This window comes from Heterocephalus glaber, unplaced genomic scaffold (assembly GCF_053883595.1).
Source record: "Heterocephalus glaber isolate CG9 unplaced genomic scaffold, H.glaber_assembly_v1.0 deba00001282, whole genome shotgun sequence".
Classification (NCBI taxonomy): Eukaryota; Metazoa; Chordata; class Mammalia; order Rodentia; family Bathyergidae; genus Heterocephalus; species Heterocephalus glaber.
In genome coordinates, this window is record NW_028258240.1 from 35,490 (window position 1) to 53,679 (window position 18,190).

The 18,190-nt window shown below is 47.0% G+C and overlaps 1 long non-coding RNA gene and 1 pseudogene across 2 annotated transcripts; both read right to left on the minus strand.

The window, feature by feature from the left end:
- Nucleotides 1-1,295: 1,295 nt before the first annotated feature.
- Nucleotides 1,296-5,763, minus strand: LOC147828123 (uncharacterized). The gene is made up of 2 exons (XR_015451238.1): nt 1,520-5,763; nt 1,296-1,405 (listed from the first exon to the last, which is right to left on the minus strand). It is a non-coding gene; the product is annotated as an uncharacterized LOC147828123 (long non-coding RNA).
- Nucleotides 5,764-6,436: 673 nt separating this feature from the next.
- On the minus strand, nt 6,437-17,335 carry LOC147828124 (uncharacterized; annotated as a pseudogene). The gene is made up of 4 exons (XR_015451237.1): nt 16,624-17,335; nt 12,542-12,649; nt 12,324-12,447; nt 6,437-10,254 (listed from the first exon to the last, which is right to left on the minus strand). The product of XR_015451237.1 is annotated as an uncharacterized LOC147828124 (transcript).
- Between the last annotated feature and the right edge of the window lie 855 nt (nt 17,336-18,190).

An 18,190-nucleotide genomic window follows, 5' to 3' on the forward strand; every position in this document is an offset into this window, starting at 1 on the left:
CTGGGAACTGGTTACTGATCACACAGATCTACGATTGAGCTTACCCGTGCAATCAAACCCAGTTAGTAAACTGAGTATTCTATACATGTGAGCTCCAAGGAGTTTCTGAAAAGAAGGATGTCTCCTGAGATCGGTGACCTAAAATCTCCTGAGGTGGGTGTAATATGCCAAGGGCATGGAGAGGCAGCACTCATTTCTTTCAAAGAGAAGTGTAATAAGTTCCCCTCATTGCAATTTGGCAAACAATAAGCTCAGGGCAGTTATTTTGGCAGGGGTTTAAAGAATGACAAAATGTGAGTTAGAAGAATCTGTGGTAACTTATGAAGCCTCCATCCATGGAAAAGAGGTATGGTAAAGCACACGGAACTCACCAGGTGACGCATCTCATGTGGATGTTTTCGTGACCTTCCCAGACTTCTTCAGAGAATGAAACCTGTTTTATTGCCAGACATGGCATCTTTGTTCAGCAAAGACAGAAGTAATTCAACACTGTGTCTTTTCTGACTTACAACCCAGGGAAAAAAATCCTGTTTTACTTTTTCCTCTTTTCTATGGGTGTAGCACACTGTCAGGTGTGTTCCCTCATCCTGAAGATAGTAGAAATTTAGACTTTGACCATGAGTCAATAGGAAGTAGAAAATTGTCACCCTCTTAAGGTGTTAGAAATTATGGCATAGCTATGTGTGGAAAGGTATTGTCATATTTTGTATTGAAAATGTACCTCAAAGGCCTGGTGATGGGATTGTGGGGATTGCTCTGGCCCAAAATCAGTGGACCCAGCTGACCGTGGACTGAAATCTCTGAAACCATGAACCAAAAGACAAATTTCTTCCTTCAAGTTTACTTTCTCAAGAATTTGGTCACAGTGACAAAAACCTACTAAAACAGGTATGATTTGATGCAAACTATCATAAGAAAGAAAAATATCAGGCAGACATGGTGATGCATGCCTGTAATCCCAGGAATCACATAGGCTGAGGGAAGAGAATCTAAAGTCACCCCAGGGCCACATAACAACTGAGACAGACCAAATCTGGAAATAATAAAAATAACAAATTCACAATAGATGTTTATGCAGGTAGCTCTGTGTCATGGTCCTGGGTTCAATGCCCAACCCAAAAATGGGTAGGGGGATTTCAGTGCTCAGTCTCACTGTATGGGATCATTTAAAACACTCGCTGTTAGCCCGTGTGTGGCAATAATCCCCCAAAAAGAGAAACACAACATGACAGGATGTGGAAAATGTTTGGAAAATTTCACAGAATTTGACCTTGGAAACTGAGCCTTGAACTGAAAGGGGTATTAGAAAAAGTTCTACCAGTTTGTCTATTGGAGACCTACTCTGTAAAGTGCAAGGGAGGCCGCAAGTGCTCCTCCGTATCTGGGCTTTTTCTCCTTCCTGGGCCTAGGGAGAGATAAAAGTGTTCTTGTAGTTAGAAATAACCACATGACTAGGCCTTGCCATTTGTGCATGACTCAAATAATAGCACTCATTCCAGGCCACATTCTTGATACTCACTGTAGCACCTTCCATGCTTTGCTCTCCTTCAACATCAAATGCAGAGATCATGAGTTTCGAAGTAGAACTTCGAGAAGAGAGCGGCGTAGACTCTTTGCTGTCCGTTAGCACAGAATGGCTGCCAGTGCACATGTATGATAGTTAGTGTCCTCAGGCGGCCCGGTGCTTCCAGCCGATCTTCATCAGAAGTAGAAGTTGTATAACTCATAAGTCAATCTAAATTATGAAAACATGCAAATACCCCAAAAAACAAGCTAATGTTTCAGATGCATCAAAATTGAAATGCGAAGGCTGTGGAAAACATACAAATACTTAATTTTGTCCATTAGAGAATATTACACACTTAAGAGATATATATTGATTTTTATGATTTGCTTTGTGTCACTCAGCATAATGACCTGGAGATGAACTCAGATTGTTGCCTGTACCACCTTTGTGTTGTTTTCGCTTACGGCTTGGTATGTCTTATAGAAAACAGAGCTTTTCTGTTTTGTCTTAGTGGTACTGGGGAACAAACCCAGTGACACTCTGCCAGCGAGTTGCTACCTGGCCCCGTTTATTTAGTTTTTCATTTTGACACAGGGACTCCCTAAGTTACCCTGTCGGGCCTTGAAGTTGCCATCCATCCTACTGTGTAGCAGGGATTACAGATATGCACCATAAGCTTCTGACTAATGATCTTTTATCCACTCCCACAGATAAGGACAACTGGTTTTCTCCCATGATTTGGTCTTTACCCAGAGAGCTGCTGTGAACATCCATATGCAGTTTTCGTGTGTGTGCCTGCAAGTCTGGCCTCTGGCTACCTGTCCTGGGTGTGATCATCCTGAAGGCAAGCGTGCCACTGAAGAAGAGGTCTGGTCTGGGGAGCACTGGATCTGACAGAGCTGTATGCTGGGCAGCAGCATGTTCTTTATGGGGAGCCCAGGGAGCTCCTCACCCAAGACGTTGTGCAGCAAAAGTGCCTGGAGTACCAGCAGGTGGCCAACAGTGATCCTGTGCAATATGAGTTCCTGTGGGACCCAGAGCCCATGCTGAAACCAGTAGGATAAAGTCCTGGCCTTGTTGGCCCAGGTTCACAGGACCAACCTGGGTGCTTTCGCACCTCAGCATGTAGAGGCTGCTAGAGGAAGGAGAGAGAGCACCAGCCAAACTTCATTCACAGCTGCTTCCAGTTCAGGGCCTCTCCAAGTTCCGATACCTGGGGTAGTAGTTTCTACCAGACCTAGTCACGGCAGAGTGACAATGTTCACTTGTTGTTCCAAGATGGTATTTCCTTAGTTTGTTCCAAAAGAATGTTAGTTTTCAAAGAATGTAGGTCCTGTAATGAATCTGAAGAGAAACCAGAATGTGTCATCCATGCATTTTTTACTTCTATGAGTAATCCGGCAATGTACAATTTTAGAAGCTTTAATTTTTCTAATATCATTCATTTAGAAGAGCTTTGATACTCTGTCAATGCATGATGTCATTAAGGTTTTTCCTCCAAATTTGGAAACTGAGAGTTTGTTAATGTTTGCATACTTGTTGGCATCTATATCAGTACTGATTGGGTAATTCTGGACTAGCTTAAAATTTCCTTTGCATCCTCAAGGGGTATGGCCTTTGAATAGCCCTTTTCCACCCCAGAACAGTTGCGGCTAAGCCAGCCTTGTCTGAGGGCCAGGGTTTGATTTGTATGGAGATCCTAACTGAGCATGTAACCCTCCCTTGTAACCACACAGCGTGTAAGCCATGCTTCGAGGTTATCTTGGAAAAGGCACACTCGTGCTGTCCCTTCTGTCTCCTCCTGATCACTTTGTGTGCTCAGTACCACTGTGTACAGTCTCCAGTATGAAACTGTGGGAGCCAATTCAAAGGCACTATCCCAATGCATGCTGCTCTGGCTGGCAAGGATTCCACTTGTAGAAATCATGTGGCGAGAATGGGCCTCCCTGCCTAATCCTGGATCTTAGAGGAAAAACTTCCACTGTTTTCTATTGACTTTCGGACGAGGTTGGGTCCGCTTTCCAAAACATAATACCCACGTCCACAACTCAGAGGAGGAGAGGTCTAATTTGGCTCACGGTTTCAGAGGTTTCAGTCCAGGATCTACTGTCTCTAAGATGGAGACATCAGGGCCGAAGGTGTGGGAGAACCAAGCTGCTCACTTCATGGTGGCCAGGAAGCAGAGCACAGGGAAGAGCACCAGTGAGAGATGTCCCCTCCAAAGGGACGCTCCCAGGGACCCGCTGCCCACTGGGCCGACTTCCTAACAGCACGTGTAGCTGTGAACATCCGTGGAGTCATCTGTGCATGGTGTGGGGCCCCCGTGATCCAATCACCAGTCCAGGAGTCTCTTCATCCAGGGAAGTGGACAATTAAGTGGAACTTTCCAGCCCCACCCCTAAGAGTGTAATGAGGGTGGGCCTTCTGCGGTAGCCTTGTCTTCCCCTCCCCTCCCCTCCCCCTTCTCATCCTGCCCCCTCCCGCCACTCTCTTCTCCTCTCCTCTATTTTTTCACACAGGCTCTTGCTACTGGCCTTCATGTCAGCATGGAGCTCGGACTGGCCCAAAACTCTCAGTCACCCTGCCTCAGCCTCCCAAGTTCTGGGGCTACATGCTGCACTGGCACCGCTAAAGCTTCCTTGATGATATTTGTGTGCTGCTGCTGTCCCAGCTCATTCCCTCTTCAGCAGGTTTGTTTCACACATTTCCAATGAGCATTCTCTCTCCCTCTGGTCTCTCTGTTTGTAGTCTCTTCCTGTAGTGCTGTAGGACTCTAGTAACAGGCCCAATGCAGTCTTGTCATTTGTTCCGAACTAACCGAAAATATCATTCTGAGTTGTCCTTAGCAGCTTTTGCACAGAGCAGCTTACGGCCTTCCAACTTCTGTCCCACGGGCTCTGCTAAGCGCTCAGGTTCATCCTTGGCTCTGTGGCCCTTTCCATCTCTTTCCACAGCCTTGCCCACTTCAGCTTTCCTGCACAGCCACTAGCATCCCCTTGACTGCTTCTGACTCCACCCGCACTCTTCCCCATGGCTCTCACTGATGAGGGCGGCACAGCTCCATTTTGAGGGTGTTCTATCACCCTGGTTGCAAAGACCCTTGCAGTGTCCTGGGCCACGAAAAGAACCCTCTCTGGTCTCAGTTAATTTTGAAATCTATTTCCCTGATACTATATATGGTCTAAGACTAAAGCCCACGGTCTTCTATCTCAGTATTCTCAGTTGTTCCAAGAATCCAATGACTGATTTCACTGTCAAAGTCAAAATAAAGTCTCGGAGAGGAGCTTACTCCCTGCTCCACAGCTTCTTAAAGATGAAATTAGCACTAGAAATACACCAGGGGCTTTTTTTCATACCTTGTAAATGGTGAGACAACTTGGGAATCATTTATGAGGGACATCTAGTGGACAGGAATCAGAAGGCAGCTAAACATCCTCCAATACGTAGACCTTTACAGCCTGACACGTTGACAGCACACAGGTTGAAAAAGTCTGCACAGGCAAATAAAATGACACTGCCTGGGATGGGGCACAGACAGCAGGATTTTGGGGCTCCCCGGGTCATTAGAGCGTACATCATATAAATTAGGGAAACAGGGTATTCCTGCTCAACCTCTGTTATGTGATACAGATTTTATCTCTAGGACTCACAAGCTCATACACTTCTACCCAGTTTTCTAGTAAATGTTTTCTTTCTAGTCATTGGTAAAATATCATGATGTTCTGGATACCATTTTTCCATGTGGGCATGTGTGTGTGTGTGTGTGTGTGTGTGGGCATGTGTGTCTGAAGAAGACCGTCCTTACCCAGATGTTGTAGAGATGGTCTTATATATTTCCTTCTAAAAGTATCATCAGGGAGCTTATTTTATTCTGTGTGGTTTAAGCTATGGGGCTAAATTTATCTTTTCCTATGGATAATCACTTGGCCTAGCTGTTTAAAAGTTCTATTCCTGGCTGGGCCTTGAGGTGCACGCCTGTAATCCCAGCACTCAGGAGGCTGAAGCAGGAGGATCACCGAGAGTTCGAGGCCAGCCTGGACTACATAGTGAGCTCAGGGCCAGCCTGAACTACAAAGGGAGACCCTGCCACAAAACAAAACAAAACAAAACAAAGTGCTATTCTTTTTCCACATTTCAATGCCACGTGGGTCATAGGCCAAGCTGTCCCATGTTGGTAAATCTGTTTCCAGGAACTCTATTCCATCGTCCTCTTTGTGAATCTCTTTGCAATAAAACAGCTTTATTGAGATTTAATTGATAGGGAGGAAATTGCACATACTCAAAATATATTATTCGGTAAGGTTTAAGAAACAATCTTAACCATTTCAAGTATAGAGTTCTACAGAGTCACACTGCTGTGTGACTAGTCTCCGGAATGTTCTAGTGTCACAAAAATGAGTCTATTATCCATTAAAACTCCCCATCCCCCTGCTCCCAGCCCCTGACAACCTCCATGCTACTTGCTGGTTCTGACTTTGATCATTCTAGGTACTTCACACAAGTGGAATCACACAATACATGTGATTTTGTGACTGGTTTATTTCCCTTAGCCTGACGGGCTTGAGGTTCACCCTTGTAGCATGGGACAGGAAATCTTTCCCTTTAAGGATGAAAAATAAGTTACTTATTCATTTCTCCTTGAACATCTAAAATTATGCCACTATAGACGTGTCTCTTCCTGACAATAGTACAAAGTATCTGAGTAACCACAGCTTTACAGAAAGCTTGATATAATCAAAGTCCTCTCATACTTTTTGCATGACCACCTGGCTTGTCCATTGGTGCTGTTTTACACTTCTAAGTGAGATAAGATCTGCCCATCAAGCTTCATGAGAAACTGCAGTGACCACAAGTCTGTGTTCCCCATAATCCTGTTTCCTTGCTCCTGAACACACAGTTGGAGTCAATAGCCCAGCTATCTGGCTGCTATTAGTCCTCGTTATGTGAGCAGGAATGGCTGCATCCCCCCTCCAGCCAGCCCATAAACCCCCATGAAAAGACGCCAAACGCCTTGGGCTTCCAGACAGGTGCAGATAAGCATGGAGCCCTGGCCACCTCCCTGCTAAGGACTTGTGGCTACAAGATTGAAGGACACTGAGCCACAGCCAGAAGGGACCTCACTTTGGACACAACAGGAGTCAGAAATAACACTACTGTGGGAAGTCATGGCTGTTTCTCCATTTATCAGAGCAACTAATGGTCCCTAAATGAGCATGAAACTCTTGTGGACTTTTGGTTGGAACTGGAGTAGACGGAGGGGACTCACTAAACTTAGAACACAGGCCCGTTTCAGTGATGTACATAGCCTATACCTTTACTTACTGTCTTGTGAGAATTTCAACAAAGAAGATTTACTCCCACTTAAAGTCATATTTATTTTCCAAAAGCTTCTCTGGGGCTAGGGATCTACCTCAGCGGTGGAGTGCTTGCCTAGCATGTGTGAGACCACAGGCTCCATCCCCAGAGCTGAAAGAGTAAGACTGTCACTGATGTATCGGAATGGATAGAGTTTTCTTTGTAATTATTGAAGTATAATTTGTAAATTAAACAATTTAAGTAATTTCGGGTATAAGGTCTGAAGAGTTTTAGTAAATTTTGTAATGGTGGGACCGTGACCACACCCCTGCTACAGAACCTGCTTATCACCCCCTAAATTCCCTAGTGCCTCCCTGTGGTCACGCTCCACTCACTCTCACCACGGGAATCACAACACTGTTTTCTCTCTGTGGCGCTCCTTTTCTAGAAAATTCTTAAACATGGAGTCGTGACTATTTAGTCTTTTCCTGGATAATCATGTTGACAGTAAAAATTGTACTTTCCTTTCTTCCTTTGCATTTCTTTCACTTTAATTTCTTTCTCTTTCTGTTTAGAAGTTACGCTTACACTTTCCCATACATTTACTGAAAAGCTAAAGTTAATGAACGACTCAGAACAGACTCTAGAGACCTTAGCACTTATCAGCCCTCTCCCATCTTAAGCTTTTATATGCAACTCATAGATAGCCATTTAAAATTTCAATCCGGGCTGGTTTACCTTAGCAGCAGGCTCATCATTTCATTTGTTCATCATTTCTTCTTGATCTGGCTCCATTTTGGGTCCAATTGCATTCCTTCCCAAATTGGCTCCTTTGGAAAGCCCTTCATCTGGAGCGGCCTTCATTTTGTCCTCATGCTTGAGCAGTGGCTTAGTAACTAATGGACTCGGACTCAGCACTTGAGCATTAAGTTCATGTCTTTGAAGACATTTCTGTTTTTGTTTTCTCTCACTTTGCTGTTGGTTGAAAGTCTGTGGTCTGTCAGTCTAGTTGTACATCCTCTATCATTCATTTGCTGGTTTTTCTCCTCTGGTTTCCTCCAACAACTTCCCTTTGTACCTGAAAGTCCCTGCGTTTGCTTATGTGTCTATGTATGAGTCTATTTTTATTTAGCCTAGTGGAGACACACTATCCTTTCTCAACTTGAGGATTCATGTCTTTCAGGAATGCTGGAAAAACTTAAGCGCACTTGCATGATTGCCTTCTCACCGGCTATTTTTAGTGTACAGAAATTCCATGCACTATTGAATGGGCCTTCTCACTTTATCTTCCCCGCCTCTTACAAACTCTTTATCACTTCATCTATTGCTTTTTCATAATCTGTTTCAGGGTTCATAACTCTGCTTTAGGTTGTAATCCAAGATTCCCGATTCTCTCAGCACCTGCATCTATCCAGCTGTGTAACCATAACATAGCAGTTGATACTTTGGGGATCACATGGTTCATGGACATTGTCACTGTCAAATGTCCCCAGGAAGGGGAAGTAAATTCTCCAGCAGACCCTGACTTAAGGTAATGCATGAGACTGTGCAGTTTCTTGAGGTTCGTGATTTTGTCAGGGTCCTCTCAACACACCAGTAACTTCAGTGGCCTGGGTCACGGGCGACATCCAGACCACTGGGTCTCAGCAGGGACACGGTCACCCCTCAGAGGACACTTGGAAATGTCTGCTCATTTGCGTTTTTGCAGTTGGGGGAACGAATGCCACTACTGGCCTCTAGTGGGAAGAGGTTGCGGATGCTCCTAACATCCTCAATGCACAGCCCAGCCTCCCTGTTCCCAAACAACCCACCCCAAAATGTCCACAGTGCCAAGGTTGAGAAAACTTGATCTGCCCTGGAAAAGGAAAAGTGTGGTATGGGTTAATCTGAAAATGGAGTTAAAATCTCCATGGCCTTGTGCTCTGTAGGGAATGATTATTGTAAACACATTTTCTCGCTAGCACTGCCAGACACATAACTCCCCATGCAACCTCTTAGTACCACCAAGAGCTTAACTCCCTATCTCTGCTCCAAGCTTGAACGCATTCTGGAATGTAATGTACTCTCTATGAGGCCCACTCTAAGTTGTGTCTTGCTTATCTGCTCCTCCTTGGCAGACCCTACCCTAAACTGATGCATACGCCAAATATGTTTCTGACCTTGAGTTTGACCTCGCTATAGACCAATCAGTAAGAATGATTTTATGTATGTAACCAATCAACTGCCTGCTCTGCTTCTGTACTAGTTTCTGCTTGCAAATCCTATATAAACTGTAGACAGACAGAAAGACAGGGCCTGGTTCTCTGAGGAATTATCCAACCAGGCCCATCGATGTAAATAAAGTTTGCTTTCTGCCTCCACGTCCCGGGTGCCTGTTGGTATTTCTCATTTGCTGTTACAAACTCACCAATGGGTGCATCTGGCAGACCTCTAAGCTCTGAGAATGGGTATTTTCTGTGTGCACACAGGAGCCTATTTCCACACTCGGAGCCAACCTGGAGTTGGTCCCTGTCACTGATGTGAGCTGGCACACACCAGCCAGCACACTTCCCTGCCTGTGGATTTTGGCAGCATGTGAACAGGAAGTGTTGGGCGGCAGACTTCCAGAAATGAAACCCTTCAAAGAAGAAATGGACGACAGCACAGAGGAGGCCAGGACCTTGAGACACACGCTGAGAATCAGAGGCAGAGATTTTATTTGCAGCGAGGACAGAGTTGCCTCAGTATGCCAGCGAGGTGGCAATTTCCCCACACCCCCTGTGCTCAGGCCTTCCCCCACATCCCATCTCAGCTCTGAGCTTCCCTTAGGGCACATCTGCCGCTGCCATTGACTTGGGCTTTGTGAAGCTCATGGCCCCAAAGCACAGGATGCCACTGAGGAGGGACAGAGTGGCAGTGATGATGCCTAGTGGGAACACATAGGAGAAGTGTTTCTTGGTCACAACCTCTTTGCCCACAGTAAGCGCTAATGGGAAATCAAGGGGCTTTGGCCAGAAATGTCCATGACATAGTTGCAGCTCACAGCCAGAGCCACACAGCAAGAGTTGAGGCAAAGAAGGAGGACCAAGCTTCTGTAATAGAGTCGCAGGAATTCTGGGTAGGTGGGCTTCAGCCTGCTGAGCAGGAAGGCCACTGTGCTGAGAATCAGGGCCACTGGCTGTACAAACTTCACCAACACCATTAGATCTTTCACAAACTCAAGCTCAACTACCTGGGTCCACCCCCTGTACATGTTAGCCACTACTAGCACATCAACCACTGTGCCAGAGTTGTTTTGCCTGAGAGAATCCTGAGCATCCCAAAGGCCAATGAAGGCAACAAGAGAAACCTGGCTGTTAAGTTCCCACATGCGCCAGGATACGCTGCTCACTACGATGATACCCAACACCCAGGCCACGGAACTAAACAGGAAGGCAGTCAGGGCACAGATGTGCTGCTTCATTCCAGGAAAACTGTAGAGGATGTTGCAGAGGCAGGAAGCCAGAGCAGGAACACCAAGGAAGGGAGAGAAAACAGAACATGAGTCATGGGGAGAGGGGGGTAAATATTTACATGCTGTTGCCCACGTATGAAATTTGTATTTAAAAGTTCTTCAGGGGCCGGGGATTTAGCTCAGTAGTTCCAGCGCCTGACTTGCAAGCTCAAGGTCCTGAGTTTGATCCCCGGTAGCAAAAAAAAAAAAACAAAACAAACAGGAAAGTTCTGCATATGTTCTGCTGTCCTAAATATTTTACTTGACAAGAGAAAGAAGCCTAGCAGCTGTGTGTGGCAGAACACCTGTAATCCCAGCACTGAGGAGGCTGAGGCAGGAGGATCTAGAGTTCAAGGCGAGCTCAGGCTGCATAGTGATTTATAGCTGGTCTCAGGTGCATACAGATACCTTGTCTCAAAGAAAGAAAAGAAAGTACAACTGAGAAAGGGAAAGACAGAGGAAGGAAGGAAAGAAGGGATGGAGGGAGAGAGAAGAGAGAAAACAGAGAAACAAGGGGAAGGGAGGGAGGGGAGTGGCAGAGGGGAGGAGAGAGGAGAGGAGAGGAGAGGGAAGAGGAGGGAGGGGAGGGAAGAAGGAGGGAAAAAAGCCTAGGAATCCATGACAGCTGTGGGCGAATGAGTTGGTAGGTGATTTTGGAGGACAGTGTGGCAGAATCTTTCAAAAGCAGACATGTTCATGTCTTGTCTATCAATTCCCATCTTGAGAATTCATACTGAAATAAGAGTTTGTACAAATATATGGAGCAATGTTCATTTCAGGGTCCTTTGCAATAGAGAAAATTGGAAGAAACCAAAGTGTTGATAAATAGAGGGGTGTTCAAGTAAATTATGGCATCTTCAACATCATAGTGCAATAGTACATGGCCATTACGAAGAACGAGTTAACCCATATGAAATCTAGGAAGAAAAAATAGTATCCAAAATGAATAAAATGTAAAACCCAAAATGAATAAGAAAATGCATGGTGTGAGCATTTGTGTTAAAGGAAAACCATATCTGCTTTTCTTTATATACACAAGTAGATATGAACACATTTGTTAAAAGTTGAAAAGATGCACACAAAAGGAGTCATTCTAAGGAAATCAGTTTGGTAGAGAGGAGCTTTTCATTCTTATCTACATATATTTCCACAATTTGTTTCTCTATTTGCTTACTGGTTGGTTCGTCTTACAGTAGTGTGGATTGAAACAAGGGCCTCACTCATGGTAGGAAGTGCTCTGCCACTGAGATAAACCCTCAGCCTATCTGTAATGCTTTGTAATGAAAAGCACACATACTTTATAAGGAAAGGTGGCCTGAGCCTGACCTTATGGATCTATATGGGAAGTGTCACACACCACGCCCATTTACCTTTTTAACCCATTGCTTGCTCCAAACTCTACCTATTGGCTTCTTGTGGGTGCAACTTAAAACCATCCTGATGCACCTCATATGCAGCAAATATCTTGTATGAAGCAAAGCATACACTTCACATTTAGATTGGGAACTCAGTTATTTGTCTCCCCTGTCAATTCAAATGCATGGAAGTGTCAGGGGTAATAACAAATTGCAGTTGGGGGGCCACCCCTGGGGTTGATTCCCAGAAAGGTGGTGGTAATGTCTGCCCAAGCATGTGGGCGATGTGGGCGCTGCCCATGCAAATCATTCTAGGGGCCTCCAAAGTCCATCTCCTTCCCATGCAGTCTGCTGTCTCCAACCAGGCCCCAGTAAGCACCAGGCTTCCTTGGGATGTGCTTTCTCATAAGGGGAAGGCAGCTGGCTACTGTGAAAGTTGCCTTGTGAGACAGGGGTGGAAATGATGGCCAGGTTTGAGAATTCACTGTCCAGAGCACTTCCTTGCCAAAGGAGATCTGAGGGAATGGACCACAGGATCAGGCACTTTTGATGGAGAGAGGGCATCAGCAAGGAGAATGCTGCAGTTGTCAGGAAAATGTGCTAGTTTGGGGTGGATCTGGTGATGTCTGTGTAGGGACATGTTTTTCTCAAAGGCCAAGTAAGAGAACTACATGTAACTTATCTACACATTTACCTAGGGGTGCGGAGGGTCACCGTCCACAACAGAAAGATGGAATGATAACTATCCTTTGCAGAAGTAGGAATCATTCTTCACGAAGAGGAAAATGTCCAACCAATAATGAAAAGTGATGAACCACCTACAGGAAGAGAAGTATTGTTAGGTAAAATTTGAGGTAGTAAACAAGGCCTACAAAATCCTTGGCTCCCATAAAATAGTCACTACAGCTTTACCCTGTGTTTTGCATAACACAGGCCCTTGTGTCAGTGCTGTGTGCATATGGGTACGTTCAATCCTCAGAGTCCAGTAACAGATGTAAAATTGTGATCCCCGTCTTACTGCTGAGGAGAAAGAGCACAAAGAGATGCAGGACATATGCAAGTTCAATAAGCGACATAGACATAAATGGCAGTGCAGACTCCAGAGCCCTCACACACAGTGCTTCCTGCCCATCTTGCTACACGATGGGATTTATTCACATCAAGAGAACCAACAAGGGCGGGAGGTGTCGCTCAGGGTACAGCACTTGTGTAGCACGCACAAGGCCCTAGGTCCCATCTGCAGTGACACAAAAGAAGAGTGTCAACACGCAGATGACTCCCATCAATTATAATAATGCCTACCCATGACCTTTTCTGTGTCCTCTGAAAATGAAGCCTGAGTGACAGAAGCAGATGGAAACATGTAGAACCCTTGGTTCCTTGCCTCCTCTTGGCTTGAATAAAAACATCTTCAAGGTCAACTCTTTCATCCAAAAAGATGAAAAGAGAAATTTGAGCAAGGGTGTGGAGACACGGGCATCCTTGTGCACCGCTGTGGGAATTGTACAGTGATTCCTGGAAAACTTGACCTAGGAATCCACATGTGAGTCAGCAATGCTACTTCTGGGCATGCGCGAAAAAGAGGTCAAGGCTGGGTCTTGAGAACATGTTTCCATAGCGATGATCATGGCATTATGCACAGTCATTCAAAGGGGAAACAACCCAAATGTCCACTGATGGATGGGAAGATAAACACATGTGGCCTCGACACAGCACACAAAGGGAGAAAACTCTGCCAATGCTACAACCTGCATGAACCCTGAAGACATCGTGCTGAGTGAGGTAAGCCATCAAAAGGCAAATACTGCAGGTTGCACTTATACAAGACACCTATAGGAGGCAGATTTCCTAGAAACAGAAAGTAGAATGTGCATGCCAGGAGCTGGGAGGAGAGTGAATGGGAGGAAGTGGAGATGGAGTTTCAGTTGTGGACCATAAAAGAGTTCTAGAAACGGATGGGAATGATGAAATATACTGAGTGCTCCTGATCTCAACATGTCAAAAAGACTGGGATGATAAACTTCATGCCATGTATATTTTTCCATGGCAGTGTGGGACTGCATAACCTTTGTTCCTTGTCTCCAGCCCCATTGCAATTAAATGTGAGTTAATGGATAAAGAGGCTTGTTAGTTTTGGGACACTAGATAAAAATCTGTAACAGACCTAAAGTCCCAAAGTAAACTACTCAACTCCTTGTTTGCCTGGAACTGATGTTCCAGACACCACAATCTATAGAACAAGCTGCAAATGTCTGCTGACCATCAATACGTGACAGTCGACCACTAACTTTGTCCCCTTTTCAATTCTATATGATAACTTCCCCTCAACCCCCTATAAAAACAGCCTCGGACTCTGAGCCCGTTGCCTCTCTAAGCTACTTTGCTTTGGGAGTGCCGTCTGGCCAGACTAATAAAGGTCTACTTTCCAACTTGTCTGGTGTGTTCCCAGGTGTCCTTCACTGCAGTCAGCTCCTCAGAGCGTTTTGTAAGGCCCTCGGTCTTACAGCAGAAAAGTCTCACTGGAGAAGGCTACAGTGGAAACTGCCTCCAGGGTCTTCACACTCAACTCTGTGCCCAACCCTGTTCTCCTGATCATTTTATCAGTGCATGTTCATACCATCCGGTGTTTCCATTCCCTGTGGGGAGCTGGTACGTGTGCGCAGTACACCTTAGTTCTTCTCTAGCCTCTTTTCCTCCCCTCCTCCCACCCCCCCACCCCCGATCTCCTGATCCCCATCCCTTTCCGTACATGTTTGCGGTACATGAGCTTTCCATTCCTTGTGCAGACATGGTCCGTGCACCTCACACCTCTTCATTCCCTTTCCATCCCCTTTCCCTCCTCTGCCTCGCCCCTCCCTCCATCTCCTGATCCTCCCCTCTTTGAGAAAGCTCTGGGATTGCTGAGTGGCTCCTTGCCTCCTTCCTGGGAATACTCACTTGCTTCCCTTCCTTGGCTGCTTCTTCAAGCACCACCTATATCTCACGGTGGGATGAGTCCCTCCTCACCACACCCGTCCTTCCTGTCTGCATTTCCCATGCAACCTTTTATCTCAGCCCGTGGCTTGCATTGTGTCCCCCAAAGAGACACATCAAGGTCACAGCCCCAGACCTTTAGAATAAGACTGAACATAGAGCCAGGGTCTTTACAGAGGTCCTCGAGCTCAAGGGAGGTGTAGAGGGGGCCTGAATCCAATGTGGCGGTGTCCTCAGAAGATGGGGACAGGACCTGTAGAGGAAGCTATGTGCAGCGCTGCTATGATGTGCACAAACCTTCCTGGGCATTGGGAAGAAGAGTAGCTTGCGTGGCCCGCCTCAAGGAAGATTCATGCTGGAAGGAAATGGAGACACGTAAGTGACAAATGCAGATGGGCGAAACCGGCCTGAGAGGCAGCTGCACACACAGCCTGCAGGAGAGAAGATGCAGCGAGGATGCCACATGGGGCGGGGGTGGGGGACAGATAATCTTTGAGGAAAAATTGTCCTAATTTCACCCTAAGGAGGAGTCTGAGGCCTAGAAATGGGAGGAGGGGAGGTCACTGCGTGTGGAGACTTGCCCTGAATGCTGGGTGGCTCCTAGGGTGGGGCAGTGAAGAAAGGAAGAGGCAGGAGCAGCCACAGAAGCCTGCCCTAGAGAGCACTGAGGGGGCAGGAGTGGGTCATGGGAGGGGCATGGCTGTAAGTGGAGGGCAGGGCCAGGGCTGCTGCAGGTGACAGCAGGAGCCAAGCTGATGGCCAAGCCGTCTGGGCAGGTGCATATCCCAGGCAGTCCTCTTATCAGCCAGCTCATCCTGAATAAGTTATAAGGAAGGGACAGTGTAAGTGGTACCCTGGCACCCTGAGTGGGTTTAAGTGACTGTGAGCATTTCTGTAGCGATCACATTAGGCACTGCCCTTGAGGCTGTGGGCACACTTGCTCACGGTGAGGAAGAAAGATCCATTACTCCAGGGCTTAGGGAGTGACAACACATCATGCACTTGATGGCCTCCCTGGGTAAACAGACAAGAATCTCCATGGCTGTTTGCAGGCTTGGGCAGATGCATGGAAAGATCTGGAAGGACAGCCCCTGGCAACCTGAAGGGGTCTCTGTGAGGGGCAGGGGGGTCTGGGGTGACGAGGCCTTGTCCCATTCACAGTGTGTCTTTGTGCACCATTTATTTATGCTCACGAGTAAGGTTTCCATGGAGGAGGCCGAGAAAGACAGAGACACAGAGACAGACTCAGAGACTGAGAGAGACCCAGGGAGACAGAGACAAAGGCACGCACAGAACCTGAAAGACAGAAATTGGGAGGATGGACCGAGCCAGAGAGAGAGAGAGAGAGACAAAGGACAGGTGGAGAGAAAGGCACACACAGAGGCTGACAGAGGCAGAGAGGGGCAGAGGGAAGGGTGGGAGGGTATATATTTCCAGGAAAGCTGTTCCAAACCCTTTGCTACGTAAAAATCTCAGCTGCAGAAGACTGCGTGGAAATGGCTCCACTTCTGTGCAAACTAAGGAAAGGATACATGGCACAGGTGTCTGTAAAAGCACAGAAGAGACAAAGGGTCTATATGTGCAGACAACAAACATCACCTCTGGGATGTGGGACAGCGGATGGGGACACAGGTGGGGTCAACATCCTCTTGGTCCCAGGCCACGGCTAATGAAGAGGACATTCCATTCAGTGAAAGAAGCGAGGCAGCAAAGGTCCGGTCCTGGATGACTCCCCTTCTGGGGTCCCTGGAGAGGTAACTCCAGAGACAGACAGGAGAAGATGGTGCCCAGGGCCTGAGGACAGGGAGGAGGGGGAGGTGGCAGTTCATGGCCACCGTGTTTCCCATGGGGACAGTGAGAGAGTCTGGACATGGATGGTGATGACAGTCCCGTCTGCATGGCAACACACTAGGTGTCACTGAGCTGTACACTGAGAACTGGTTAGAAAGGCACATTTGATGCTTCGGGCCATTTCCCACAGTGAAGAGTCCATAAACATGAAGGACAGAGCATCCACTCACCAGCGTGCTGTCTTGCGGGACCCGGTGACAGGACGAGATGATGGCCTGCTCCCTGGGCCACCAGGGCTGACAGGCAGGGCTGCTCGCAGGGTCCTCACAGGCTCCTCTCGCTGGCGTCTTGGTCCAGGAACCAGGAGCTCACATGCACAGGATGGGCCTGCCTCTCAGCTCCAAGCCTTTCTGCGGCAGTTTCCATGGTCACCACACTCCACCCCTCCCCCATCCATCCAGTCCTGTGCTGCCAGCTCATCAGCACAATGACGCCCGTCATCCAGGTTGGCCCTGGCACTCACTGTGTGCCCTGTCTCTCTGCCATCATCCGGGTACAGCATATTCACCCATGGGTTATCAAGATCCATGTGACTGATTCTGACCAGTTTCCTCTCCCTTTATTTTTCGACCCTCCAAAGCAGGCCCTAACCCACCTCATGTGGAGACAAGGAAGGACAGTCTTAACAAAACCATGGCCCTGCTGGGGATTTAGCTCAGGGGTGCCGCCCCCTGCCTTGCAAGCACCAGGTCCTGAGTTCAATCCCAGGTACCAAAAAACAAAAACAGTGGCCCTGGATCAATGGGAGGATGAGCAGGAGGAGCCCCCAACTGCATGTGGTTTCCTTGAGAAAGGCCACTGAACACCAGCACACTCAGCCAGATGCTCTTGAACTTGGGCAAATGACCCCTTCCACTTGGGTCTTGAACTACTCTTACAGGAAGGAGGCCACACGGGGAGGACAAGGCACCAACCTGCGGGGCGGGTCCCTCAAGTGTGAAAAAGGGGCCTGCTCAGGGTGGGGACAGGAGTTGAGAAGGACCTTCTGCCAAGACAGGGCTGCCCGAAAGGACCAAAGGCCCAACAGGCTTTCCTCAGCCGCACATGTCCCCCAGGCATCCAAATCCCAGGACATTCCTATTTGCCAGCCATTGCACAAGGAGGAATGAATCCCTTCCAAGAAGTGAGGGGAGATGTGTACAGAGATTTAAGGAGAAAGTCCATACCATGAGGTCAAGTGCTCCTCCGTATCTGGGCTTTTTCTCCTTCCTGGGCCTAGGGAGAGATAAAAGTGTTCTTGTAGTTAGAAATAACCACATGACTAGGCCTTGCCATTTGTGCATGACTCAAATAATAGCACTCATTCCAGGCCAGATTCTTGATACTCACTGTAGCACCTTCCATGCTTTGCTCTCCTTCAACATCAAATGCAGAGATCATGAGTTTCGAAGTAGAACTTCGAGAAGAGAGCGGCGTAGACTCTTTGCTGTCCGTTAGCACAGAATGGCTGCCAGTGCACATGTATGATAGTTAGTGTCCTCAGGCGGCCCGGTGCTTCCAGCCGATCTTCATCAGAAGTAGAAGTTGTATAACTCATAAGTCAATCTAAATTATGAAAACATGCAAATATCCCAAAAAACAAGCTAATGTTTCAGATGCATCAAAATTGAAATGCGAAGGCTGTGGAAAACATACAAATTCTTAATTTTGTCCGTTAGAGAATATTACACACTTAAGAGATATATATTGATTTTTATGATTTGCTTTGTGTCACTCAGCATAATGACCTGGAGATGA